General features: G+C 46.9%; 1 long non-coding RNA gene across 1 annotated transcript; it reads left to right on the top strand.

The window, feature by feature from the left end:
- Window positions 1-13,737: 13,737 nt before the first annotated feature.
- On the top strand, window positions 13,738-27,527 carry LOC308574698. Its single transcript, XR_014002549.1, has 3 exons — window positions 13,738-14,290; window positions 14,550-16,558; window positions 27,468-27,527. It is a non-coding gene; the product is annotated as an uncharacterized lncRNA (long non-coding RNA).
- Window positions 27,528-27,859: the final 332 nt, after the last annotated feature.

Genomic DNA, 27,859 nt, shown 5'->3' with positions numbered 1-27,859 from the left:
GATCACATGAGTAAGATATTCAGTTGCAAATCACCATTTTGAGAGAATCTTTTCTCTCTCAAGTCACAGAACACAAAATATGTGCTAATGATCTCTGTCCTGAAGAGGAAACAGCTCCAGGCTGTAATGGAGTCTGTGTGGAGAGAAAAACCTTTGATTTCAGATCTGTTTGGATGTATCATTGTTTTTGTGTATGTTTGAAGAAAGTTCTGTTAGTAAAGCTTTGAAACCATATTTTATGTCTGGAAAAATTTTATTCTAAGAGAAGTCATTTTTTATCCATCCTATTGTTTTAATAATAATAATAATAATAATAATAATAATAATAATAATAATAAGTAATTGCAATATTAATATCTGCAATATAAACCAACCTCCTGCTGTCAGGTGTCTTGGAGAATCATAGCTCTGTAAGTGGCGGTCTCCTAACAACTCCCAGCACTCTTAACACACTACATTTCCCAGGATGCTTTGGGGTAAGTCATGGCTGTTTAAAGTGGTACAATGCTGCTTCAAATGGATAGTGCAGATGGGACCTGAGTCTGTTTCTTCCACCCAAACTGGCTCTGTGAAAACCCTTTTGCACCTGTCTTTAAAGCAGCCTTTCTCAACCTGTGGGTCCCCAGATGTTGTTGAACTACAACTCCCATCACCCCTAGCTAGCAAGGCCAGAGCTCAGGGATGATGGGAGTTGTAGTCCAACAACATCTAGGGACCCACAGGTTGAGAACCGCTGCTTTAAAGGCTTCCCCATTCTCTGTCCTGTTCCTTTGCAGTCGTTCCCCTCTTCCTCCAAACACTCCTTGACTTTTAGCAGCCTGTTGCCCATCACCTGTTCACCCTGTGATCTACAGCATTATCTCCCAGAAATTTTGACGAGAGCATCCCAGAAAGAGTCCTCCTCCATCTCTGTTGCTTAATCCCTCAATCAGGCGAAATGGAGAACTCTGTAAGCGGCTTAGGAGGACGCTTTCTGCAGAGAGGCGCCCAGGGAGAAAAATGAGGAAGAAACCATCTATTACAGCCCAAATTTTCAGGAGGTGTATTTAAAATAAATGCAGGAGGTGAGTTTCTTTTTTATTAGAGCGACTTTTCCCAAGGAGAAAAAACAGCAGGATTGAGTGGAGGTTAAAGTCTTTCATTTATCACTTGTGCAGAAAATAGGACTCAGAGCCACACCAGGGGAGCAGCTGCTGTAGCTGGTTTTTGAAAAACTTCCCAGAAAGCGGGGCTATGGATGAAAGCGAAATGGGAGAAAGGACCACTATAGAAGCTCTGTCTGAAAAGGGGAGCTTGCCCATACATGATAGGTTACCTTAAAAACAAAACAAAACAAAACAACTAGTGAGAGATAACATATTTTTCATCAGGGTGGTGTGTGGTGGGCTGTCCTGAGCACCGATTGCCTAAGGCAGGGATAGGCATAGGCAAACTCGGCCCTTCAGATCAGGCATAGGCAAACTCGGCCCTCCAGATGTTTTGGGACTACAACTCCCATCATCCCTGACCACTGGTCCTGTTAGCTAGGGATGATGGGAGTTGTAGTCCTAAAACATCTGGAGGACCGAGCTGGCCTATACCTGCTCTAGATGTTTGGAATAACAGTTCCAAGCACTTCAGATCATTAGGCATCCTGGCTGGGCCAACAGCATATGGAGGTTGTCTCTGGTCCAAGCCACCATCAAGAAAAACATTGGGAGCTCCTGGAATTCCCCTTTTGGATTTTTATCCAAGGATGACCCTGGGGAGAAAGGGCACATGCACTCCTGTTTCAACAGCAGGAGACTGAAGTCTTAATGTTGATTATGTTGTTGTATGCGTCCTTCTTCTCTAAGTGAAGAACTATTCTCAGTATAGTGCCATCAGACTTCATGTTCATTGCAGGAAGGAGCACTGGAGACTTGTGGTGCCTTTGCAGTGTACATCTACTCCATTTGCTAATATATATATATGTGGAGCTAAAACAAGAGGAACTCTGTATCGCCAAGCTGTTTTCAGACTTTCTGCTCCAAACTTCAAATTGCTTTCTCTTTTTCTCAGTTTCACTCTCTCTCAGATACACACATCACCCTGCCCACCCCCTTATTTTAATGTTACTGTAGCCAGGGAGGTCACTTTCTCTTTGCTCCATTGTGTATCTCCTTCAATACACCCCAAAGAGATCTCCAGCTGCAAGGAGACGGTCTTTCAACAGTTAGTTAGCCCCTATTGATGAGACACCAAGCAACCATTCTGGACCCTTAAATTAGCAACCTCCTGCTGCTAATGGGCCTCCAGCCCAATGCAATATTGTGGCGGCACTCCACTCATTTCCTTCCTTGCACGTGGACTGTCTGAGTGTGGAAGACCAGTCCTGCCCTGCAGCTACATAGCTCAACCCCGAAGCATCACAAATTAGTCAGAAAGCGGGAGACAAAAAGGACTTGAATGGAGCAGAAATGGAAGGGGCGCAAATGGGGAAGATTCTTCTCCTTTTCCTTTTGGCAGGAAACGGTGTCATTTGTACAAATTGCCAGCAAACTCCAGTCTGGGAGAGAGACCTTAGCAAGAAAAAGTACCAGTCTTCCCTGCCTTTCATGTAAGCGGGTGTCCCTTTTATTTCTGAGTGAGCAGTATCTGCAAGGGGAGAAAAGGAGCCCTTGTCAGCCTCCCGCACAGACAAATTGCTTCTCTCATCCGTGGGTTATCTCTCAGCTGTAACAATTGCCTGTCCACAGAGGTGAGCGAAAGGGTCTCTCTCCAAACTCAAAGAGCTGAGCATCTGTCCCTCCCTCTGCTCTGGACGTTTGCTTTAAGCGTCACTCCCAGACAAGTAAAATAACCATCTTCCCTGCTTTTGAATTACTGGTCCTCCATGTATGTGGTAGTGCAGCAAACCCCATTGCCGGATGGAGGGGTGGAGAGCAGCTGGGTGCCTAAACGGAGTGACCCTATTGAAGCTCTGGGCCAGGGCAAAGACTGATCTGGCTATTGCACCATCTGATGGACGTGCGCCCTGTTGCACCTTTCGTGTTGCAATGGGAAACAGATGGCAGGGAAGGCTTTAATAAATCAAGGAGCCACCTAATCTTGACAGCCAGGCAAAGGAGGTTTGTTTGCACCGCTGCCATTCAGCGTTAAGGCAGCAAGTTGGAAAATTTGCAGACTGCAGTGACACTTAGCAAGTGGGGGCATGTCCTCACCACACAATCATTCTGGCTTGAAATGCTATGCCATGCACACAGCCATCCCCTGCAAGGTGAACTTGGGGCTTGGAGTTCTGGAAACGAGCTCAGAGTTCTCAGCCACAATCATTTGGCTACACTTACCAGGATTCCTGTGTGGAGAACCCAAGGCAGTTAAAACATGCTTAAGCTGGTGTGCATCAACTCTGTCTGGGGCCAAATAACGAAGCAAATTGGGGTGTTTGTCCTTCCTCTTCCCAAGTCAAAGTGTGATACTAATACCCTCTCCTGAGTCAGATTGGAATTCCCAGAAAGCCTCATGACATGTTACTGGGCCATTCTGCTCTGTATTTCATATATTTCTCTATGTTTTTTCTAGGTCTGTGGGTTTGCAAGAAGTGAGGCTGTCCAAAATGTTGCCTGGAAGGCACTGAATAGTTGTTGTTGTTGTTGTTGTTGAAGCACAGTTAAATGTTTCATTCTGCTTCAACATACCCCACTTCCATGGTTTTCTAAATTATTTAGCTCTAGACAGCCCCCCATTGCGATGATTTTTTTTAAAATATAGGGGTTTTTTTAGCTATTCTTTTTATAATCTGTAAACCGCCTTGAGTCCCTGCCAGAGAAAAATGTGAGGTGGAAATAATAATAATAATAATAATAATAATAATAATAATAATAATGTTTATTGGGAGTCCCATGAGACGTATCAGAGGATAAACTACCACCATTAAGAAAGGCCAGTGCGAAGCTGCAGAGTTTTTAGTACAAGAAAGAATGTGCCTCCTTGTCCACCTCTTAATTATTTCACAGCAAGAAATATTATGGAAGAATGTAAATCCCTTTTACTTCCCCCACAAACAGCCCCTGGACTGATCTGTCTGCAGTTTTGGCAGGCTGGTTCCTGTGCCTGTAAATTCCACCTACTTTTGCACAAGGGGGGGGGGGATTGTAGCTGTTTTTAGACCCCCCCCCATTATAGTGAATGGAAATATAGTGCTTCATTTTATACAGAGCAGCTAAGAATCTGAAACACAATTCAAAGGGGAGGGAGCACAGTGTGACTCAGGAACGGACGTGTGTGTGTGTGTGTGTGTGTGTGTGTGTGTGTGTGTGTGTGTGTGTGTAACACAAGTACAAGGTGAATCTAGGGGACTGCGCACTCCCCTAGTATGCATGCATAGATGCTTGCATTAATCTGCGCAAGTGTGACCTCTTCCTCTCTGCTTCCTTGCCTTCTGCTGCTCCACAGAATTCCTCCAAACAAAGCTGATATCTGTAGCCACCTGGAGCCTTGCCAGTCTAGGATTGTACTCAGAACAACACGGGGGGTGGGGGGAGGCAGTTGTGGAATTTCCACTGAGAGCTCCCCTCCCAGCTGTCAGTCTAGACAGACAGTTGGCCCTGCATGATGGATGTCAGGTGAGGGGCTTGTCCACCCCCGCTCCATGTCACAAATGGCCTCATTAGTTAGGGAGAAAAGGGGCGGTAGGAGCCTAAATGGCTAAATCAATAGCTTGGTGGTGGCACTTCAAGGGGGGGAGGCGTGTTCAGATAACAGATGAGCTTCTCGAAGCTGTTCTGAGCAGCTGTGGCCACATTAGACACCTAAGCGAGGGCCATGCATCAAAGAGAGGAGAGATCCAGCTTCTCACCCTTGGCATTCCCTTCACTTTCAATCCAGGTCCTTCAACGACCTGGAAGGATGTGTAACCTGCTGGCAAAGGGGGGCTGCCCATGGATGGATGAAAGACAGGTACAGAAACTCACTTGAATGGCTATTGAAGCTAACTTAAATGTCACCAATGGAGCATCCTTCTCCCCTGCCCTTGAGGTGCAGTAGGCTGGCTTGAGAGGTACAGGATAGCCCACCAATTGACACAGCCAGCCCTACCCTTCCACACTTCACTGTTGCTCCCTGCCCCTCCAGCAGCTTCTGCCTGAGGTACCTGCTTCACTCTGCCCAGTGGTAGTGCTGCATCCGGGGCTACCAAGTCTCCATTAAAAGGTAAAGGGACCCCTGACCATTAGGTCCAGTCGTGACCAACTCTGGGGTTGTGGCGCTCATCTCACTTTATTGGCCGAGGGAGCTGGCGTACAGCTTCTGGGTCATGTGGCCAGCATGACTAAGCCTCTTCTGGCAAACCAGAGCAGCACACAGAAACGCCGTTTACCTTCCCGCAGGAGTGGTACCTATTTATTTACTTGCACTTTGACGTGCTTTCGAACTGCTAGGTGGGCAGGAGCAGGGACCGAGCAACGGGAGCTCATCGCGTTGCGGGGATTCGAACCGCCGACCTTCTGATCGGCAAGCCCTAGGCTCAGTGGTTTAGACCACAGCGCCACCCGAGTCCATTGTCACCTTCCTAAAAGGCTGGACTCTCTACAGAGAGGGAAGTGTTGCTTCCTGTTTCAACAAGCCCCACTTTCCCATTTGCTTTTCAAGAACTTGTTTTTTCCCCCCTCGGTCTTTTTTTTAAAAAACAAAATATCTTCCCCTCTCCCTCCCATTACTTCTTCCCCTTGTAAACTTGATATTTCTTGCCGGCTTGTCATATTTCCTACTGGATTGGGTGTTTAATTAAAATCATAATTAAAATTGATCTCCTCATTATCATGCACCTGTTCTGGCACTCACAAGCCAGCATCCCATTATCTTCTGGAGGCATTGAGTTGCGAGGCAAGGAGGAGACCTCCTGGTCATGGCAACCTCCGGCAGCAAGAGCTGGAGCGTGCAAGGGATGGTTGTCTGGGGGCTTCTTTGGGGAGGGGTGGAGTGAAAGAAAAGGGCTCATGGAAGAAGAAGAGCTGCGTGGAACAACAATGGAAATGGTGGTCAACCTTGTTTTCCCCCTCAATATTCCTTCCCATCTCTGGTGGCTGGGAGAAGAAGCTGCTGCCAGATCATGAGCCCCTGTGGTGCAGTACAGTCTACCTGGAGTAGCAGTTCTGCTCCAGGGCTTGAGTAGAGAATGCGCTGAGGACTAGCAGATTGTAAAACGACGGAGTTGTGAGCAACTCAGGGAGCCATTCATTCAAACCTCAACCCAGCCATAGTGAGATGGGCCAAGGACCATAGATAGGGCAGCATGTATTCAAAAGGACCCTGCTTCAATCCTCACCCTGTTGGAAAGAAATTGTGTGTGTGGTGTCAGGAGTTCAGCCTGCACATGAGTAGGACCCTGGTAGAGACACATGCACGACTGGCATGTTCCCTCCCTCCTGGTCAATCGTTCAGGAGCTTCAAAAGCTTTCTTCTGCCCGAACATCACAGCGACCAATGCCAACCGACACTGGCACACTTAGGGATTCACAGAGTTTGCGCAGTTGCGTAACAGACCTCAGCAACTCAGCATTTTGGCTAATCTACTTTATTTACATATAAACACACTTGGAGCACTACTACATGGCTCCCTCTCTCTCTAGCATCAGACAGCAAAGAGAAAAAGAACAAAGGACAATAGTCCCACTTCATGGAACACAGTAACACAAACATCCTGTCTCCATCACTTCCCACTCTGTGGAGTCAAAACATCCACCGTCATGTGAAAGACAAAAATCCCATGACTGCAATCATGGAGCAGGGGATGGTTGGGGGAAATAAAATCTCTGTGCCTCAGACCATGCAGAGCCTCTCAGCCTTTTGAATTAAACCACCCTGAGTAGATAGGACCAATGACTCATCGTAAGGCAGTTTTCTAGGTGAGCACTGCATTTATGGGAAAGGGTCATGGCTCAGTGGTAAACCACCTATTTCCAGAAGGTCTTGGATTCCATCCCTGGCAGCAGCATCTCCAGGTAGAGCTGGGAAGGACACCCTGCCTGGAATCCCAGAGAGCCACTCCAAGCCAGTGCAGTAGACAATCCTGAGCTAGATGGAGCCTGAGTAGTTTTTTACCTGGTTTAAGGCTGCATTCCCTCTGGATGATCTCATCTCGCCCACTAATCCTCACGCAAAGGTAAAGGGACCCCTGACCATTAGGTCTGGGGTTGTGGCGCTCATCTCGCTTTATTGGCTGAGGGAGCCGGCGTACAGCTTCCGGGTCATGTGGCCAGCATGACTAAGCCACTTCTGGCGAACCAGAGCAGTGCACGGAAACGCCATTTACATTCCCACTGGAGCGGTACCTGTTTATCTACTTGCACTTCATGCTTTCGAACTGCTAGGTTGGCAGGAGCAGGGACCGAGCAACAGGAGCTCACCCCGTCACAGGGATTTGAACTGCTGACCTTCTGATTGGCAAGTCCTCGGCTCTGTGGTTTAACCCACAGTGCTACCCACGTCCTGTAAGCCTCACCCAACCCAGCTGTAATTTGGGGATAATGAAGCTTGCCAACCTTACAGTGACTGTTAGCACCTGAACCCCTCAAAAACTTGGGGTCACCCTACTCCAAATATGCTCACCGAGCCACCACAATCTTTGGTAATGGCACTTTTACAAATACCACATAATATTTCATACTTGCAAGAAATCATCTTCCTGTTTTCTGAAACTTCCCGCCTGTTGCTTTTAGGCAGAGAACTTTGTCGTACTGTTTCTGAAGGCTAATAAAAGCTTTTTCGTTTAGGCAAACCTACCCAGACAACTAATTTTATGAGGCCCATTTGCTCTTAAATTCTGCTCATTTCAGCTATATTTTGATCTTTTTTATCATGCCTACTCTGTTGTTCTTTCTATTTTAATGAATATTCTGCATCATTTTGTGTAAACTGCTTTGAGATTTTTAAAAAAGATATATTCCAAGTGGCATATAAATCTTGCTAAATAAAATAGAATTAAAACGTTCTGAAGATTACTGAGGAAAGGATTAATGCCTGAAATACAGCTCAAAGTGATGCTGGATAAATGAGGGAAGACAAAGGCACCCCCCCAACTAGAGAGAAACTAAGAGAGACTCTTTAAAGATCACTCTTGGGACCTCTTGTGTTCAATATCTTCATTACAGGCTTCGGGGCAGAAAGCTGAAGTGTGTGAGTGAGCATAGAAACCACCTTTAACGATAAAACAGAAGGTCCATCTTGCTTGCTGTTTCCTAAAGTGGACAGACAGGTGCCTTTGGAAGCTCACAAGTAAACCATGAAGATGGGATGGCTAACCACTGTTTATCTTCACCATTTGGCATTTAGAGGTTTCCTTTACCTATAGGAGGTTTCCTACACCTCCTATGGAATCGCAAAGAATAGGCAGTTGGAACCATCTTGTATCTTGGATCCCTATCCAGTGGCAAAAGCTTTGTGATAAAGAACCTGGCTAGCTGGAACAATCGCAAACGGACAAGCTCTTGAATTCTCTAATCCAGAGCTGAAAGTTTAAGTGTATGCGCACGTATAGCCATGGATTCAGCCAAATGAGAACAGCCACCTCAAGGACATGAGGTCTGCCCAAGACTGGCGGGGAATGGGAGACAGGACTCAGACAGCTCAATACAACCGTACAATTTGGCTCTATTGTCTCTGTTGCCTGGAACACAGCTTGTTAATAATGAAACAAAGCGACTGTCACACGTTCTACACAAAGATGCGCTGCGCCTTTCATAATGATACATAAGCCCCATGTCCTGTAGTGGAACACCATTTAGGTGGCTTTGTAGTTAGCAATCCAACTAGAAATAAATGCCATTGTCAAACCTGAACCTTTTCGTATGCAACTATCCCTATAAGTCCTGTTCATCCAAACGAGAGGTCGCGGAGTCCTACAGATTTCTGTTAGGCATAATGGGAGTTTTCACGAGTAATTATGGATGGAGATCCCTTTTAAGGACAGGGAGATAGGGTTGGGGATAATGAAGGTGCTGTGTTGGTATCAAGTTGTGACTCAAGGGCAACACATATTGTGAAATAATAAATCGGAGAACAGGTGCTGCATTTGGAATTTGAATGAACGAAAGCTTTCAACGCGTGTCACATCATCTTAAGCAAATGCTTACCATTTCATTTCTAATTATAACGTTGCAGAAACATGTAATATTAGTAAATGAAAGGCATTCTGTGAAGATTCACCTGAGCAAATAAATATTTGAAAGCAATTACATTTGTGGATCCAAAGTTTTGAAAGATTCAGGTTTCCTGCATTGTACTTTTTGCTGGTTAAAAAGCTCATACAAAGGCAGGGAACACAGAAGAAAACACTGCCTCCCGCCCCCCCCCCCCCAGGTAACACAGCAACAAAAGACTACAGAACTTCATCACTAGAGGAGCAAGGAATAAATAAACAAGGAAAAAAAGAAAACCCACATAATTTGTTTCACTAAACATCCCCATGGGAAGCACGAATTATGATACTGTTGGAGGAACCAAGGAACTCATGTAGCAACAACATTGTTTATTTTATGACTGTTGCTATGAAAGACAGAAATTTTGTTAGAAAAATTGTGCCCATATGTTCTCTGTTCTGCAGCAAACAGCAATGTTGGCTGGGTGGGGGCTGCAACTTGGGAGGAAAGGGTTAAGTCCCTCCCTTCACATCATGGACCCAATGTAAACCAGCCCTTCCTGTCTTCTTCCCGAAGAAAATTCCAATTACTGAACTTCAACATAACCTGACGTTTGACACTTTGAAAAGTCAATAATTTCATTTTGGCATTGGTCTGAAATGGAACCCTTCCCCCATTAATGGAGGCCTCTCTCTCTCTCTCTCTCTTTCATCCCTTATTCTCATCAACAAATAGGAACACAGAAAGCTGCTCTATAGCAAGCCAGACTACAGGTCCATCTAGCTCAGCATTGTTCACACTGACTGGCAGCCACTCTCCAAAGTTTCTAATCCTCCCAGCCCCACCTGCATAGTGGCTATTAAACCTGGGAACTTCTACATGCTACATGGATGACCTGAGTCCCCACTTTCTGGAACTCCATCCCCCAACAACAAAAGCTTTCTCCATAATCACACCTGTCTTAGAAGATGTATGTGAAAACAGCTGAATGGTAAGGCATGTGACCTGTGGCAAAAACCCGTAAATTGTCACAGATTGTAATTGGGATTGAGTGGGATTGAGTCCCAAACAGTCTTCTAGTCCAAACTCTAGCAATGCAGAAATCACATATAAAGAATGCCTGGCAAATAGCCATCCAACCTCTGTTTGGAAACCCCCACTGAAGGAGAGTTTGCCATCTCCCAAGGTCCACATATGGTTGTTTGAGCTCCCTAAGAGAAAAGTAGGGTTTAAATGTACTAAACCATACCTTTTATCTCATGTCCCAATGAAACTGATGTGAAGAGTGACAGAGATGCAATGCATTGTCTTAAGGGGTGGATGGTCTAGCATTAGGCAGAGAGGGATGGCTGCTTCAGGGGTGCGAGTGGCGCTGTGGTCCAGACCACTGAGCCTCTTGGGATTGCCAGTCAGAAGGTCAGTGGTTCGAATCCCTGCCACAGGGTGAGCTCCCATTCCTCTATTCCAGCTCCTGCCAACCTAGCAGTTTGAAAGCACACCAGTGTGAGTAGATAAATAGGTGCCACTGTGATGGGAAGGTAAACAACATTTCCATGCACTCTGGTTTCCGACACGGTGTTCTGTTGTGCCAGAAGCAGTTTAGTCGTGCTGGCCACATGAACCGGAAAGTTGCCTGTGGACAAATGCCAGCTCCCTCAGCCTGAAAGCGAGATGAGTGCTGCAACCCATAGTCGCCTTTGACTGGACTTAAGCATCCAGGGGTCCTTTACCTTTACCTACCATACCTTGGGCTGCCTTTGAAGGCAGTTTAGAAACAGCAGCCAGTGCAGAATTCAGCAGCTAGACTGTTGACTGGGACCAGAATACTGGTACATATAACACTGACCCTGACCTGCCTGCCTGCATTGGCAGCCAATTAGTTCAAAGCACTGGTTTTAACCTATAAACCTTAGGTGGCTCTGGATCTCAATACCTTGGGGACCATCTCTCCCCTCGCTATAGAAGTGCATCAGGCACCATCTCTTGAGTATTCATGGAAGGCACCCTTCTTCTCTCTGGCCTCTGAGAGCTGAACTACTCTTGTGAGTGTCTTACGATATACTCTCTACTTTTGTGGTTATGTATCGTATTTGGGTCTGTCTTCATTTGTATCATTGGACTGCATTATCTTTCTATAGCTGTAACCCACTCTGGGACCTTATGGTGAAGGGTAGGACGCAAACATTAATATTATTTTACTAATAATATAGGATCACATCCAGCAAATGTCTATGCAGGGCAAGCCCATTGAAATCAATGGGCCTAAGTTCATACCCTCTAACATTTCTCCGATGAAAATAGAGACGTCCTATTCTGTACCCTCCAGCATTTCTCCAATGAAAATAGAGACGTCCCCGCCAACATGTCTCCAATGAAAATAGGAATATCTATTAACTTCAGAGGGTCTGTGCTGAGTAGGCTGAGCTTTAGGCACAGGCCAATGATAATACAAAGCAGCCATGGAACCCTTCCTCATTTGGCGTGGAAGGGAAAGGCCAGGAAGACCTGAGCCCAGAGCTGGCCTTTTTGCTTCCATGTCCTCGGATTGGCATGGCGAGGTTCAGAATTAGGCATTCCAGAAAGCCTGCACCCCTGCTTAATGTTTGCCTATGAAAAACACTAAATATTCATTGAGTAATTAGCCCATTCCGATTAGTGGTATGAAAAGACAATTCCTCCTAATTATAAGGGGATGTCAGTTTAGAAGATGCTATGCAGGTTTGCCAGTTGCGAGGCTATAACAGTCGTGTGTGTGTGTGTGTGTGTGTGTGTGTGTACGCACGCACGCACACACTCCCTTTTGTCTAAAATTCAAATGAAATAAAAAGAACCCAAAGAGGCGCCTTGTGAAATCCCCTAACACAATTACTTTAGATAATTAAATATTTATCACAGCTGAAGAAATAAGCCCATTTAATGTTTCAGGCAAGTCAAAAAATCTCTCTCTCTTAATTCATTTTGCTTTAATTGCTTTCCTCTCGCTTCTCCGTACTTCCTCCCCCCGCGATGCCCCCCCCCAGCCCCACCATTGGGCATTCTGCTTCATGAAGGCATCGCCTGGCTTGTTCAAAAGGCCGCCCTCATCGCTCACTGGGACTGGGGGGGGGTAGCCTCCCCCTTTTAGCTTTAATTGAGAAGAACGTGTTTAAGGGGACTTTTCTGTTCCAGTCACTAATTCCACGCTCTCCTCTTCACGAGATTTCTTTCCAACCACAGGATGTAACATCTAATCCTGGCTACAGCTGAACTGAAATTTAAATCCCAAAATGAAATTTTTATGAAAGGCTGTAAAATGGAAAGGGTGTTGTTGTTTTTTAAATGGTGGAAATTTGAAGGCCATCATCTTTATACGGCCTCTGAGATAACATCCCAAATCCCTCGTTCAGCGCTGAAACCTCTGAGGACACAAGAAGAGGTTGCTGGATCAGGCCAATGGCTCACTTAGTGAAGCATCCTGTTCTCACAGTGGCCAACCAAATGCCTATGGGAAACCAGCAATCAGGATTCGAACACAAGACCCCTCTAACCTCTTGTGGTTTCCAGCCACTGGTACTCAGAAGCTTTGCTCCCTCCAACTGTGAAGGCAGAGCTCAGCCACCAGGGTTAGTAGCCACTGATAACCCTCACCTTCATGAATTTGTCTAATCTTCTTTTAAAGCCATTTAAGTTTCTCCAAACTAAAAAGTCCCAATGCTGCGAGCTTTTCACATCAGTGTCACCTGATTAGCCTCCATGCTGCAAAAACCTTTCAGGCACGCCAGTTTTGCATTATTTCATAGGTTTGCAAACTCCGCATAAATCATTCCCCCCCAATAGATTTCAGTGAATTCCATTTATTACTTGCACAGAGAGACAGCATGGCCTAGCAGTTGGAGTGCTAGGCTGCAGCCACTCAGCAACGAAGTGCAAGAAGTGATCTTGGGCCCGTCAGGAACCATCATGCTAGCCAGCTTCATGGGCTGGTTATGAAAATTACAAGGTTGGGGAGAGAGCAGCTGGAGGGGTAGGATGTGATACAGGTGAAATAAATACATACACAGAATGTGTTTCTAGAAGCCTGAAATGTGCACCTTTTTTTGGGGGGGGGAGTTCTCTTAAGGGACAAAAATCTCCACCAACTGATTGCAGCCACCCTCCTGATTGCCTGGCATGGTTGTCAGTTTGATGTTGCCAAAAAAGGGTTTTAAAAATAGAATCTGCATTTTGCTCTTGTCCAAAATGGCCTCGTGCTCGTATCGAATTCCATGACAGCAGCATCAAATGCCTGGTTTAAAGTTGCTCATGGACAGTGTGTACCCTTTTTGCTGGAGAGAGAGAAGAGAGCGCTTTGACATTAATCAGCCGATGCCAGGTTGGAGTGGCAAGGTACATGAGGCATTACCTATGTTTTTGCATCTAACTGCAGGTATTTTTAAGCACACAAGCTGCGTCCATTAGGGGACTGATAATGAATGGGAGCGATGAACAAAACAATATCCCAAACTGTGCAGGGCTTAAGTTTGTAAGTTTGACAACTGGTGTTGGTGGTGGTTGTAAGATGATGCTGGAAATGTGAGATGTGTGTTTTGTTTTTGCATGGACAGGAGGAGTCCCCCCAACCCCAGGCGACCCCTGAGCGGAATAATGTCAACGTGCTATGGGATTAAATTTGGCCACAACTTTATTAAGTTTCATATGTAGGGAGACCTTGGCTCAGGCACTGGGTGTTTATCCTTCCTGGTCCCCAGCTGGGGATCTGGGAGACATCAGGGTTATCCAGAATGTGTGGGGATTGTGCTGACTCTGGAGAACATATGTTCAAGCAGAGAACCCACTCCCCGTTTCGCCGCTGTCGCAGGGGAGAGCAATGACAACCTCTCGGCGTATGGCCAATGCCTCCCCTCAAGACCCCTTTAACGGGGAACCCTGGGATCACCGCCGCAAGGGGGGCGTTGGTCACTGCTTACCCCCCCCCCATTTAGGAAAATAGACTAAAGGATTCCGCCCAAGGCCTGAAACCGCCAAAGTTGTGACATTTTGCTACGGGAAAGGCAAAACCTGCCAATGCAGGAAAATTCCTTTCCGGCCCTTCAACAGCGACCATGACATAGCAGCACCCGCGTACCTGTGGAGAAGAGGTTGACCTGCAAAAGAAGGCTTCACTGAAGGAGGGCAGGGTGGGAGAAGCTCTGGAGCCAACTGATGCTTCACAGGTAAGATTCACCTTCTGTTGTGCGGGCAGGGCGGTCCCTCCCCCTACCTGGCCGATTCCCTGGCAATGCCTCCCCAGGTGGGATTGGGCGGTTAGCTGAGGTAGGTGGAGACCTCCAGGTATCCAGCCTGGGGAGGGTGAAGCCAGCCTGTACTACACTGGGATCCAGGGGCTGCGTGCGACCACGCAAAAGGCGCCCCCCATTTGATGTGGGGAGTGGCCATTATTGCTGATCCTTGATGTTGTGTTATGCATTTTAGGATATTGACTTTTGTTATGGCCTCTTGCCAAGTTAAACAACCTAACTTAAGCCCACCTACCCTCCCAGGTGTAAGTGTGTAATATGCCATATCCAAATCTTTTGTTGATTGAACACTTCCAGCTGCTGAGTGACTGATAAGCCAGGACAAGTGGTTGCCAGCTGCCCTGCTGAAGATGAACAGTCTCTGAGCATCAGAAAAGTAGAGTCTGTCTGACATTGTCAACAATTCATTTCTGCCATTGCTGAATGACCACAAAGGAGCATAGGAAGGAATATAAGGAGCCACATTACACCAAATCAGACACTTGGTTCATCTAGCTGAGTTTCGACTGCGCTGAACGCCAGTGGCCCTCCAGGATTTTAGACTGGAGTTTTTCCCAGCCACACCTCAAGATGATGGGGATTGAACCTGGGACTGCTGAGCTACAAATCATCCCGACAACTAACCTCTAAATATCTGGGATTGGTTGTTGTTGGTGGGAAGTTTAAGGTTAGAAAGTGTGCAGCCTCTGCAGTTGCTCCTACGCAACACATCTCTGATTTTATGTATTAGCCAGACTGTGATGCCAGAGTCAACAATTTCCTTCCTTCTCAGTGCTTCTTGTGCTAGTTTTTTCTAGGGCACTGCTTGTCAACGTCCTTGTGTCCCACTCTATGTGGGGGCCCCAGAGGAATTGTGCCCCCATTTCCCCACCCTTAAGAATGGACTTGGAACTAACAGTTGCATCCCTGTGCCCCTCTGGAAGCCTCAAGGCATGATGGGAAAATGGAGGTGATAGAGTTGTTATGCATGGCATGGGTTTTTCATGCAAAGAAAGCCCTCAGATGAACAAGGACCCCTTAGGAGACAAGTGTGTGACCCAGCCAAGACCACCAGGCTGGCAGCAATGGGGCCCAGTGAGCAGCCACACCCTTGTTTGTGTAGCCTCAGCGTGACCGACTCCAAAGACAGATGATCAGACAATTGGCACTCGCCAATGCACAGCGATGGCTTGGTGACCTGCCAACCTGGAGGAGCCAGTCTATAAATAGCTGCGGAGAGGACATTGATGTCACTCTGTGAATAATGAAGCCAGCCCTTTTGTTCCCAGCCCGCAGCCTGCATAGAGACGTGTTGTCGGACTAGCAAGGGTTGAACTCGGTCCTGGAAGGGATCCCGTCCATTTGGGGAGATGCTGAGCTGTGTGTGACAAAGATAATGGCTTCAGAATATGTGCCACCACAGGAGAATTCTTTGTCCGGGGAAACGAGGAGAGGAGGCTGCAGAGACAGACAGGACCTGGGCACAATCTGCCCCAGATGCTTTGGCGTTATTTTAAGCACCAGTTAAAAAGTGACCTCTTTGGCCAGGCCTTTGGTAGGGAGGGGTCAGGCTGAAGGGAGCTTAGGGCTGATTTATGATTGCAAAACTAGTTGGGGCAATATGTGCTGTGGGTTCTGATCATGTGATGTTTGCAAATGTTCTGGGTTGCTGTTTAGTGGTTATTATTTATTAAATTTGTACAGTACCCTATACTCACAGGTCTCAGGGCAATTACAACTAAAAATAAATAAATCACAATATAAAAACACAAAATGCATAATAAAAATTAAAACAACCCAGTAACCCCACCAACACATTTAAAAAGGGCACTGGATGCTGTGATTATTCCAGTTAGAAGAAGAAGAGTTTGGATTTGATATCCCGTTTTATCAATACCCGAAGGAGTCTCAAAGCGGCTAACATTCTCCTTTCCCTTCCTCCCCCACAACAAACACTCTGTGAGGTGAGTGGGGCTGAGAGACTGGTAGTCTTGGCTGGGTTGCACACTTGTCTCCTAAGGGGTCCTTGTTCATCTGAGAGACTTCAAAGAACTGTGACTAGCCCAAGGTCACCCAGCAGCTGCATGTGGAGGAGTGGAGACGTGAACCCAGTTCACCACCTCGAGTTCCTTGGAGAAGTGGCGCAATATACTAAATGTAATAATACAGTGGTACCTAGGGTTACATATGCTTCAGGTTCATATGGTTCACCAGATTACGAGTCCACCGCTCTTAACCACTACACCACGCTGGCTCTTACTTCTGTTTCTAGTGTCACCAGTGCTTGGGGGTGGGGGGTGGGCAATGAGGTGCCGATACCCATCCCTGCATAAAAGTGTTGGGGTGCTAGCACAAAATGGCTGCCACAGGCAGGAGAAAAAAAGATACTGGTATTCCTTGCTAGCGAGGAGGCGTCACAAAAAACCCCACACACCTTATTGTAACCCACCCAGAGGCTACTGCATGAAGAAGGATAATATTTTAAAATATCTATATAATAATGAATCAGTATATAAATATATTGTCTCAGCACCAGCAGATTAGTCATTAAAACCTTTCCTGGGCCGTTTCTGCTCTGGGTGGAGTGGATTGGCATTTGCTGCGCTGTTCCAATGCAGGATTAAAGATCCCCAACAGGAATGATGGACTGCTTGGTAGATATTGTTCTTGGCAAGGGGCTTGCCTGTCCTTCTGTCAGATTCACAGCTTGCTTGAACGACGGAAACAAAAGAACCCAAAACAATTTACCACCTGAAGGATAATACAAAGTCTGCAGTATCGGAGAGCCACAAAACGTGGCCAGGCCTGATCTGTTCTGCAGTCGCCAACCCCGCTCTCTCTCCCCCCCCCCCCACTTTCCACACACATCCAGCAGCACAGCCAGGATGGGGTGAGTTCACCATGTCTCTCCACAGACTCTTAGGACATTGGTACCAAATTATGGAAACAAACAGTGCAGGTGCCAGTTGGTCACGTATCCAAGGCTCAGCCCAAAAGAGATGGAGATGAGAGAGCTTTTTTCTCCACCTTCCAGGATTGTGTTGGAGCTAGTTGAGGATACGGACTGACTAATAATTTAGGTATTTCTCTCCGTTTCTCAGATTTTCGGTCTTAAACTAAGCTTGACATGTTCTTACTTCAATTTGCATTTTAAAAGTCAAAGTAAATGATGTGTATTTACAGTGGTACCTCGGGTTAAGTACTTAATTCGTTCCGGAGGTCCGTTCTTAACCTGAAACTGTTCTTAACCTGAAGCACCACTTTAGCTAATGGGGCCTCCTGCTGCTGCCGCACCGCCGGAGCACGATTTCTGTTCTCATCCTGAAGCAAAGTTCTTAACCCGAGGTACTATTTCTGAGTCAGCGGAGTCTGTAACCTGAAGCGTATGTAACCTGAAGCGTATGTAACCCGAGGTACCACTGTATTATTACGTTTAGTATATTGCGCCATTCCTCCAAGGAACTCGAGGTAGTGTATGTAGTTTCTACCCCCTACATTTAATCCTTGCAACAGCCCTGTGAGATACATTGCTGGCCCAAAGTCACCCAATCAAGTTTCATGGCTGTGAAGGGATTTGAACCCTGATCTCACAGGTCCTAGTCTTACACTCTAACCACTGCACCACACGGCTGATCAGAGCCCAATATACATCTTTGCAAGAACTTTCGCCCCAAATAATGCTTTTTTGTGTGCTATTTTAATGAATACATTCATTTTTATGCACACATTCTGCTAACATCCTCATTTTCCCCTTCCCTTTCTTTCTGTTGGAGAACTGCGCAGCAAAATTCAGAGAAGTGTGAATTTTGAGGGGTCACTAGCTGTGTTTTTGTTTAGGTTATCAAAAAGAGTTTCCAAGCCTGACTTTTTGAATTAAAAAATTCCACATGCAGTTTTGCATTTAAAACTCACTTAGATCATAGTGCCACCATGACTACAGGAATAAAACGGGGTTTGCTCTGCCACCCTGGTGCTAAATGCATTTCCTTGGGACCAAGCGCCATTTTATTATTGTAGGAAAGAGTGATTGGTTTTAAAAGTAAAAATAATAAAATGGGAAGAGTATGGGCATGCACATGCCTGGCTGGCTGTTCCCTGACCAAAAACTGCTTTGAAAAATAAGAAGAACAAAAGGAATCTGCGTCAAGCAGTGCCACAAGCCTTGGTGTGCCCTGCCATGTCCATGCCAGCCCAGATACTAATGTCAGAGGTCACCAATTTTTTAAGTCAGAGAATACACCCATCACACAGAGGCTGGACACGTCTTTCCTTTTCTTTGTTGGGGTTCCTTCACACCGACAGTTTACATGATAACACTTCATTGCAAGATTGTGCATGCATTTCTAGTGAAAAGCTAAAGGTTGTATTTCAGTCGGCTGGAGTTGTTTTGTTAAAGCCCAATGTGGTTTACAAGTCAAATCTACAAACTAAGCAAAACTATGCAATCAGATCGAAGCACCACTGAGCTCAGGAAACTACACAGGGCAATCCTGATAAGTTTGATATTATGCTATGCACTGCTGCTTTTATACTGTATATGTGTTAAATTGACACAGCTGCCTGCATATTTGGACTTTGGGAGTATGACTAATTATACTAAGAGGTATCCCTACTTGTGGGAAGAAATGCCATAGTTTAACTATGAGCTGTGTGATGAAGTCCTGCCTTTATTTTTATTGTATATTACAAAATGTATGTGCTCTTGATTGTAGAAAACCCCCGAAGTGATTCACAAGAGGTAAAATTATCCATAAAGGCAACATATACGGTAATTTAAACGAACACCGGAAGAAATCGAAAGACACCAGCATCTACGTGTTCCTTTGGTCTGAATCGTCCAACATGCACCTATGCTTCTGGGTTCTAGTGTTGTGAGAGAGGCAGAATTCTCCTTATTCATCCTCTCCATCATATGTATCATCTTAGACACCTCCGTTATGTTCTCCGTGCCCTTTTTTACTAAGCTAAAAAGCCCCAAAGATTGTAGCTTCTCCTTGAGCTGCTCCACCAGCCCCCGAATCATTCTGCGTGCCCTTTTCTGCCCCTTTCCAGCAGAGTGGAAACTGCATTACCAAGGCGACACATCCACAGCGAGGAAGCAAAGAAAATAGTCCTGTGACAGGTACATCTGTAACACCTAGAGGAAGAAAGACTACTTGGAGATATATATATACACGGATACACACAGAGAGAGATACAGATATGTATATATTTAACATATGTAATTATAGCACTGAGTGTTGTTTGCTTTCTCTCCTGCAGCTGCTGCCATCCTGCAGTTTGGCCCAGCGAAATTACAGTGGAGAGACAACCGTCTGTCTTCAGCCAGGCGGGCTGCCTCTCCACGGTGACAGTGAAGCAGGAAGGGGGCACAGCACAGGCCTCTCCTTGCAGCTGCTTCCAAGGCTTTGCGAGGCAGGGTAGAGTGGGCAAGGCTGGGGCACCTGGTGGCAATGGCAGGCCACTGTGGTGGGGCTGGCTTTCATTTCAGAGGGTCCCAGGCAGAAGCCTCAGCCAGTGGACGAGTGTATGCTCCCGCCACCTAGGGTGGGCGCCTGGGGCATGCCCTCGAAGGGGGTGGGACGTGGGGCACAGAGGGAGCCCGCTGCACCTGGCCTGGGAGCATCCTTGCTCGGTGTCGCCCAGCCAAGGAGAAGGGTGGCAACACTGCCGCTGACTCAACTCTCTCCCTGGCCACTCGTTGGGGATGAAGGCTGGTTGAGCGGAAGGCAAAGAGACCCTCTGCACATCACTCAGCCCTTGCCACTGATGGGCGCTCTCTTGTGCACTGGGCGGGGGAATCTCAGGGGGGCCTGGTTCACGCCCCCCTCCCCATTGTGCGCTCGGGGCAACAGCCCCCTGACAGCCCCCACCCTACACTAGTGGCCTCAGGAACAGCCCTGGCTGGATTTTGCCCCAGGGCAGTAAGCAGGCAAGAAAGAGGCATCTGGGACTTGCCCTCTGCATTCCACAGGTCTATGCCAGCCTCTTGTCCCGAATTTCCAGCTTCCTTTCACCTTTTTGCTCCAGGAAGACATTGGATGCAATTGCTCAGTAGGAAGACAGGAAACCATTGGTTCTTAAGGTTCTAGCCAAATAATTTGAAAGCATGGGGGGACTGCGGGAGGGGGACAAGTGCCAGCTTCCCGACAGTTTCTCAATTTCACTGAAATCAAATTCAAAGAGGATTCATTTATTAGATCGCAAGAAAGCGTAAACAGATTAGACTGCCAGCAAAATAGGTGTTTGCTGTTTTACATTGACTTAACGGTTTATTCAATAAAGCATTACCCTCTTTCTGCCTGAAACCCCTGAGGCGGCTTCCAAAATTAAATGAAATAAATCTACAATTAACTGTTGCAATTAATAAGCTAAAATGAATTAAAACAAAACAAACAAAAAGCCACTAACAGAAGCAGCAGCAGAATAACCAGTTTTTTTAAATAACAACCCAAAAAACTGAGCTAAGATGCTCTGAAATTAAATTTCATCGAACGCACTCAGGAGTAATACAGCTTTTGGCTGGCAATTGGAAGACAGCGAAGGAGGAGCCAGGTGGCCTTTGTGGTGTCAGGGGGCAACCACAACATAGCAGCCCCCCACCTCTGGAAGGTGGGGTACATGAGTGGGGTTTAGCAAGTGGGCAAAGTCATAGAATCGTACAACTTTGGGGTTGGGAGGGACCCTGACAGTCATTTAATCCCAGCCCCTGAAATTCAGGAATCTTTTGCCCAATGTGGGGCTCAAACCCATGATGCTGAGATTAGGAGTCTCCTGCTCTGCCAACTGGGCTATTTCAGATATTGGAGCTTAACCCAGAGCCAGGCTGGTTAGGGCTTGATGCAAGGATGGTCACATTGTCTGGGCCAATGAAAGTTGGCCAATTGGGCCAATTGAAAGTTTTGAGAAAGTACCATGGTCGACTGCTTCACTCTGTTCTTGGGTGGTCTGGCACTGGGGTAAGAGTTCAGTGACCAGCTGGTGCAGGGGTAGGCAACCTAAGGCCCAGGGGCCGGATCCGGCCCAATCGCCTTCTCAATCCAGCCCGCAGACGGTCCGGGAATCAGCATGTTTTTACATGAGTAGAATGTGTGGTTTTATTTAAACTGCATCTCTGGGTTATTTGTGGGGCATAGGAATTCGTTCATTTTTTTCTCTCTTCAAAATATAGTCTGGCCCCCCACAAGGTCTGAGGGACAGTGGACTGGCCCCCTGCTGAAAAAGTTTGCTGACCTCTGGGCTAGAGAGATAGAGCTGGAGCTGGGAAGGAGCTGGTGCAAATACATTTCCCCATCATTTTAAAGCCTTAGCTTTCAGAGTCCAGCTGCAGATTGCCCGAGAGCCTGGTCTACCCCTGAGGAGCAACTTCCTCACAAGTATCCATTTACTCTAGGGAGGTCCTTGTTCCTCAGATGGGCACATCGGCAACAAGCAGCTGACTGATCCTGCACCCAGAGGTGAAGCAACCTGCTCTGGTACCCGGAGCGGCACTCATCTCAGGGCGCTCATCCCAGGGGGCGTGGCGCGCATCCTGCATTTCTGTGATGTGGCAAGATAAAGCCCCGCAGCCCCCCTGAAATATGCCTTTTAAAAATGTACTTCAGGGTTTGTTTCTTTTTTTGCTGCACCTTTGGCTTCCTCACTGTGATGTCATAATGCCAAAAGGTTTTTTAAAAATTGTGAGATGTATGGTCCATTGAGAAGTAGTGACCATTATAATAAGTAAATGATAGGCTTTGGGGTAACCCCTTCCACTTTACCCCTACATGACACCTTCTCCCCTCAATTTGAGGGGATGGGAGTTATGGTCGTCATTCCACCCCACATCTCAAAGGGTCTCTCTGGGTGATTGCTGGTCAAGGGATGTGCATGAAACTGGTTTTATTGCAGAGTTTTGAAAGAGATGGAGCCATCTCACACCATGCCTGGAACCCCAAAAATCTATAAAGGATTTCCTTTAACGATAATCAAAAGGTACAGAAGAATGATGTAGTAAATAGAGCTCAGCTCTGCAACTGCAGCGGAGAAATAAAAACAAATCCCGAGCGGGATACGTCCCCGTATATTTTGATGACTCCTTTCGCCTATTTGCAATTCACTCCCTTTCCAAAAAACACTGGCAAGGTTTAATTTTGTGAGTTGGCTCACCCACAGGAGATTCCTGCCTGCCTCTGCCTGTCTTAATTTCCCTAAACTGTGAAATCTCCTGTAGGGTTGAACTGGTAGAAAAACTCCAAATAAACGGTAACACTGTCAAAATGACTTTAAAATACACACACACACACACACACACAGAGAGAGAGAGAGAGAGAGAGAGAGAGAGAGAGAGAGAGAGAGAGAGATTAGGCAAGTATTAAAGGGTTAATGAGTGTGTGGAGCAGTTTTTGAACTTTCCAGATCATTAATACCTGATACAGAGAGGGAAAGAAAAGCAACCTGGCTAAGAGTCAAAGGAATTATAGTTATGGATGGTTATAAAAAAGGAGGGTAATAAAGAGTTGGTGGACTTTATGGGGATCTATAAATTATTGATAAACAATTCAATAAACCACTTAACCATTTATTAACCTTTTTGATTTTTTTTCTTTTCTTTTTAATGGTTGCATCCAGAGGCAGGCAAGGCCACCCAGGCTTTTCTTTTGCAGGGCACCAGTGAGGTGTACCACTGTTTTGAGCCCCTTCTTTACTTAAATTTTCAGACAGTTGGAGAGAGACTGTCATTTCTTCTGGAATGTGCATCATCTGCCACCACCATTCCACAAAGGATGCCCTAGATCAGTGGTTCCCAACCTTTCCCCCCCCTTTCTTTTGCCATGCCCCACCTAAGCATCTCTAAAATCATGATGCCACCACCCATGACATATAATTCTTATTATTCAAAAAGTGAACTCCTATTCATGTGGAGGAAGCCTAAAAGGTCATTTGCTGTTAATAACTCGTTCTCAAATTGCCCCCTTAAAATTAAACTGTCCCCCTGTGGGGCATGGGCCCCATGCTGGGAAACACGACCCTAGATTAACACAAAGACTGGGGCATTCTGGGAAAATAAAATACCAGCGGCCATTTTGTGGGGCCCCCAGGAAATCCTGGCCACTAACCGAAAGCTGCCTAAGCCTTCTGAGGATGTGGCTCCCATCCCTAGCAAACCCTCTGTGCCAGCATCTCAGAGCCCTGTTCTTCAGGGGAGGGAAGTCACTGCGGATGGAGTTGCCTTCATCCAAATCCCCTGCCCTCCCTCTCAGACAACCCTCAACTGAGGCCTGGTATATTGGATTTGGAGCTACCTGGTTTTTGTAGGGCAGGCTTCCTCAAACTCAGCCCTCCAGATGTTTTGAGACTACAGTTCCCATCATCCCTGACCACTGGTCCTGCTAGGTAGGGATCATGGGAGTTGTAGTCCAAAAACATCTGGAGGGCCAAGTTTGAGGAAGCCTGTTGTAGGGTGTTGGAAGGCGACTACTAATACTCAAAGGGCTGCCTGGTCGAACTCCACTTTAAAGACAGAGAACCCAAAGAAGAGAGAGGTGATTGGGTGGGGGGAATTGAAGTTTAATTATCAGCACCTGGACAGCAGACTCAGCAGGCACACAGGTCTTCAGGTCACGTTCTTCCCCACAATTTATTGTATTTCTGTTTCAATAGGTCAGTTGGTGAGAGCATGGTGCTGATAACACCAAGGTTGCAGGTTTGATCCCCATATGGGACAGCTGCATATTCCTTCATTGCGGGGGTTTGGAATAAATGATCCTCAGGGTCCGCTCCAACTCTACAATTCTATGACTCAGTGAATTAGAGCAACATTCCCTAAATGCATATAAATTAGCACTTGCAAATTTTATGTCTTTCTTTCTATTAAATAAATTTGCACGCCACCTTTCTGTACAAATCTGCTCAAAGAGTCCGGCAGCAGAAGAACAAAAATGCAAATCAATACATTGTTAGGATAGCAGTCAAATGCTGAACCATTTCAGAATGTAACAATCACCCAGTTGTTTGATTATATGAAGATTATAACACAAGAAAGTCATCATAAAATGAACTATCAATAAAGTGCAACATATAAATTAATTACAAATATAAGATAGGCTCAGATGCATAGGCATGTTGGCAATCATATATACATTTATGCAATTTAGCGTGCTCTCTCTTAGCGATGCATAAGCAGCCACTCAGGCAAGAGTGCTGTTGGTGTGCGAAAGAGCTACTGCTGGAGCTTGCAACTTTCATTGCCGCTATCCCTCTGGAGCTGGGAAGTTTGCCAGGGCCTCCTGCTGGTTGCTAGAAGTAAGACTGGGCTCCGGAACTTGACACCACAACCATCCACTCCATCCCAAAGCAGACCTGGTAGCTCCCATGAACTTCAGCCCACCCAGGAAGCCACCTGCCTAGCCCAGAGCTCTTGTTTTCATCTTGCAGTTCCAATGGTGCCTTTTATGAAACATGCTTCAAGGTAACCACTTGAGGAGGTTTAGCAGCAGGACAGGGTTGTGGATGACAGCTACCATCAGATGAATGAACGGCAGGCGCCAGAGCGATGACAGTTCCATAAAGCCTTGTTATTAGCTGTGCTTTGTGTCAGGTCCCTTTTCTGGCAGCGAGGCAAGTCCGACGGCCTCATCAGGAAGGAAGGGAGACAGAAGAATGGCAAGGAAGAACAATGGTGGCAGCAGGAACACTGGACAAAAGTCATCTCATCCGTGCTTCCTTGTCAAGCTATAAGCATCACGCTTGGACCGAGCAATTCCTGTAAAATTTGCCCTTGTATACCCTAGGCTCCCATCTTTTCATCCGCCAACCAGGCAAGCAAGAATCATGATCAGAATTTGACAGTACATTCCAGCCAGGCAAATACACTCAAGGAGAAAGCAAAGTAGAGCTGCTGAAGGATGTCGCTTGGGAAAGTCCTAAGGGCCAGACAGAGAGGTCTGGAGGCCACATTGCTCCCCAAATAAAAAAGCTAAAATAGGCGCAACTAGGGGACATGGGTGGCGCTGTGGGTTAAACCACAGAGCCTAGGACTTGCCGATCAGAAGGTCGGTGGTTTGAATCCCCGCGATGGGGTGAGCTCCCGTTGCTCGGTCCCTGCTCCTGCCAACCTAGCAGTTCAAAAGCACATCAAAAGTGCAAGTAGATAAATAGGTACCGCTCTGGCGGGAAGGTCAACGGCATTTCCGTGCACTGCTCTGGTTCACCAAAAGCGGCTTAGTCATGCTGGCCACATGACCTGGAAGCTATATGCTGGCTCCCTCGGCCAATAAAGCAAGATGAGTACCGCAACCCCAGAGTCGGTCATGACTGGACCTAATGGTCAGGGGTCCCACACCTTACATGTGTGCACATGAATTTCCTGGAGGCTTTTGGTATCACCCTACAGTCAGAATTTTGATTGCATGCTCCATGCTCATTTAACTCCTGAAGGCAGCATAGATATTGGTGGGGTTGTGTGATTAAAAATATAAACCTGTGTTGGTCATCTATTGATCTGTTGGAAGAACATAGTGGCATAGGAATCTGCCTAATACTGTCTGAGGCCATTTCGGTTTACCTAGCTCAATATTGTCTACACTGACTGACAGCAGGTCTCCAAGGCTTCAGAAAGGTAACATTCCCAGCTCTGCCAGGAGATGCTCTCTGAGACTGAACCGGCAACCTTCCGCATGCAAAGCATGTGCTCTTCCACTGAGCTACAGCCCTTTGACACTTTTATACGCTCAGCCCCACCAGATAATGGACACTCATAGAGCAAATTGTTTGTAGCAGAGTCACCTAATGTAGGATTCAAGACGTTCCTTTTGCTCCCCAGATCAGAAGAAGTTGAGGTTTTCCTGCTGGCTTCCCAGAGAAGCTGGCTGGGCAAGGCCACAATCCCCTGTAAGCTACAGAGTCACTGGGTGGGGGAATGGAGGAAAAGCTTGGCCTTGTTCTTCATAGCTTGTATTATTGCTTGGGAACCTGGGGGCACATCAGAGGCAGGAGAAAAGGGGGGGGGATGCAAGGCCAGCTGGAGAACAGAACACTAACGGACTGGGAATATCGATGAGATGTCTCAATCAGTCTGTCGTGCTCTTCGCTCCCTCCCCACCCAGCAACCAGGCAGGAGGCAGCCTTGTGCATCTAAAAGAGATTGTGTCAGCTGATTCTAGATCAGGGGTCAGCAACCTTTTTCAGCCGTGGGCCGGTCCACCATCCCTCAGACCATGTGGTGGGCCGGACTATATTTTTTTGGGGGAAATGAACGAATTCCTATGCCCCACAAATAACCCAGAGATGCATTTTAAATAAAAGGACACATTCTACTCAAGTAAAAACACACTGATTCCCGGACCATCCGCGGGCTAGATTGAGAAGGCGATTGGGCCATATCCGGCCCACGGGCCTTAGGTTGCCGACCCCTGTTCTAGATCATAAGTGACCCACCGGGGTAGTTATTCTTTAGGGTGTTTGGGTGCTTTCTTTCCCCCAATGGCGAGATGCATAAGGAAATCGCAAGTTGCAATGAAAGAGCTTTTGGCTTGCTGGGAATGGAAGACTTTGAAGAGCCAAAGCTTTGCATCTTACCCAATGCTGCTTCTATTTATCTGGAGGGCGGTGAGCAGCGCTGTCTTTAGCATATGTTCCGCTGGGGTGCAAAGATCTGCCCAGCACCCCCAAATTTAGTTTAGCCCCCAAATTAACTTTTATTATGCTTATGTCAGACACCACGCTTACGCCTTATCTCTTGTTTACGAAAGAAGGGAGGGAAAAGAAACAAACTTTTTTATTTGCTCATTTATTTACAATATACTTATACTTAAGTGTACCCAACCACCACACTTAAACTTATAAGTATTGTTTAGGCACCTACTCAAGAGAAACATCAGTTGTGTCAAAGGTGCCGCTGCCCCTGCTGCCCCATAGCAGCTCAATACAATACGTAACAATATTTTGATGTAAGAGTTAATTTTGTGTGCACGGCGCTGTTGAGAATGACAAGCGCCATCATTGACTCATCTGACAAGCACTGCCGTTGTGAATGACAAGTGCCGCCGCTGGTGCACCTCGTCTTTGGTAAATGAGCGCACAAAGTCGAAAGTCCTTTAGTGAAACAGTAGATATACATTTCGTTAATGCCTAGGTACAGTGGCGTAGCGTGGGGGGTGCCAAGGGTGCCGGCCGCACCGGGCGCAACATCTGGGGGGGCGCGAGTCCAGAGGGAAGGGACAAGTTCCTTCCTCCGCCGGGCTCCCCGCAGCCACCGCCAGCCTTGCGCCCTAGCGCACGCGCCCCCCGCCGCCGCTGCGGCTGCGCTCCACTCACTGCTCGCAGGAGGAGCAGCCGCTGCAGCAGCGCCGACGCCGCCACCGACGCCTGGCCGGCACGGGCAGCCTCCGCACCCCGACGCGCCGCCGGGCCTCGCAGCACCCTGCGCTCCCCAAAAACCTCCGAGAGGAAGCTGGTGGGCGGGCGAGGCCCGGCTAAGCCTCTCGCCAGCGGGTTAAGGGGCTTTCGGTTTTAAAAGGATTAGCT

The sequence above is a fragment of the Podarcis bocagei genome (genome assembly GCF_964188305.1).
Source record: "Podarcis bocagei genome assembly, chromosome: 15".
Lineage (NCBI taxonomy): Eukaryota > Metazoa > Chordata > Lepidosauria > Squamata > Lacertidae > Podarcis > Podarcis bocagei.
Note: the sequence above shows the minus strand (reverse complement) of the source record. Positions and strands in the feature narration are given on the sequence as shown.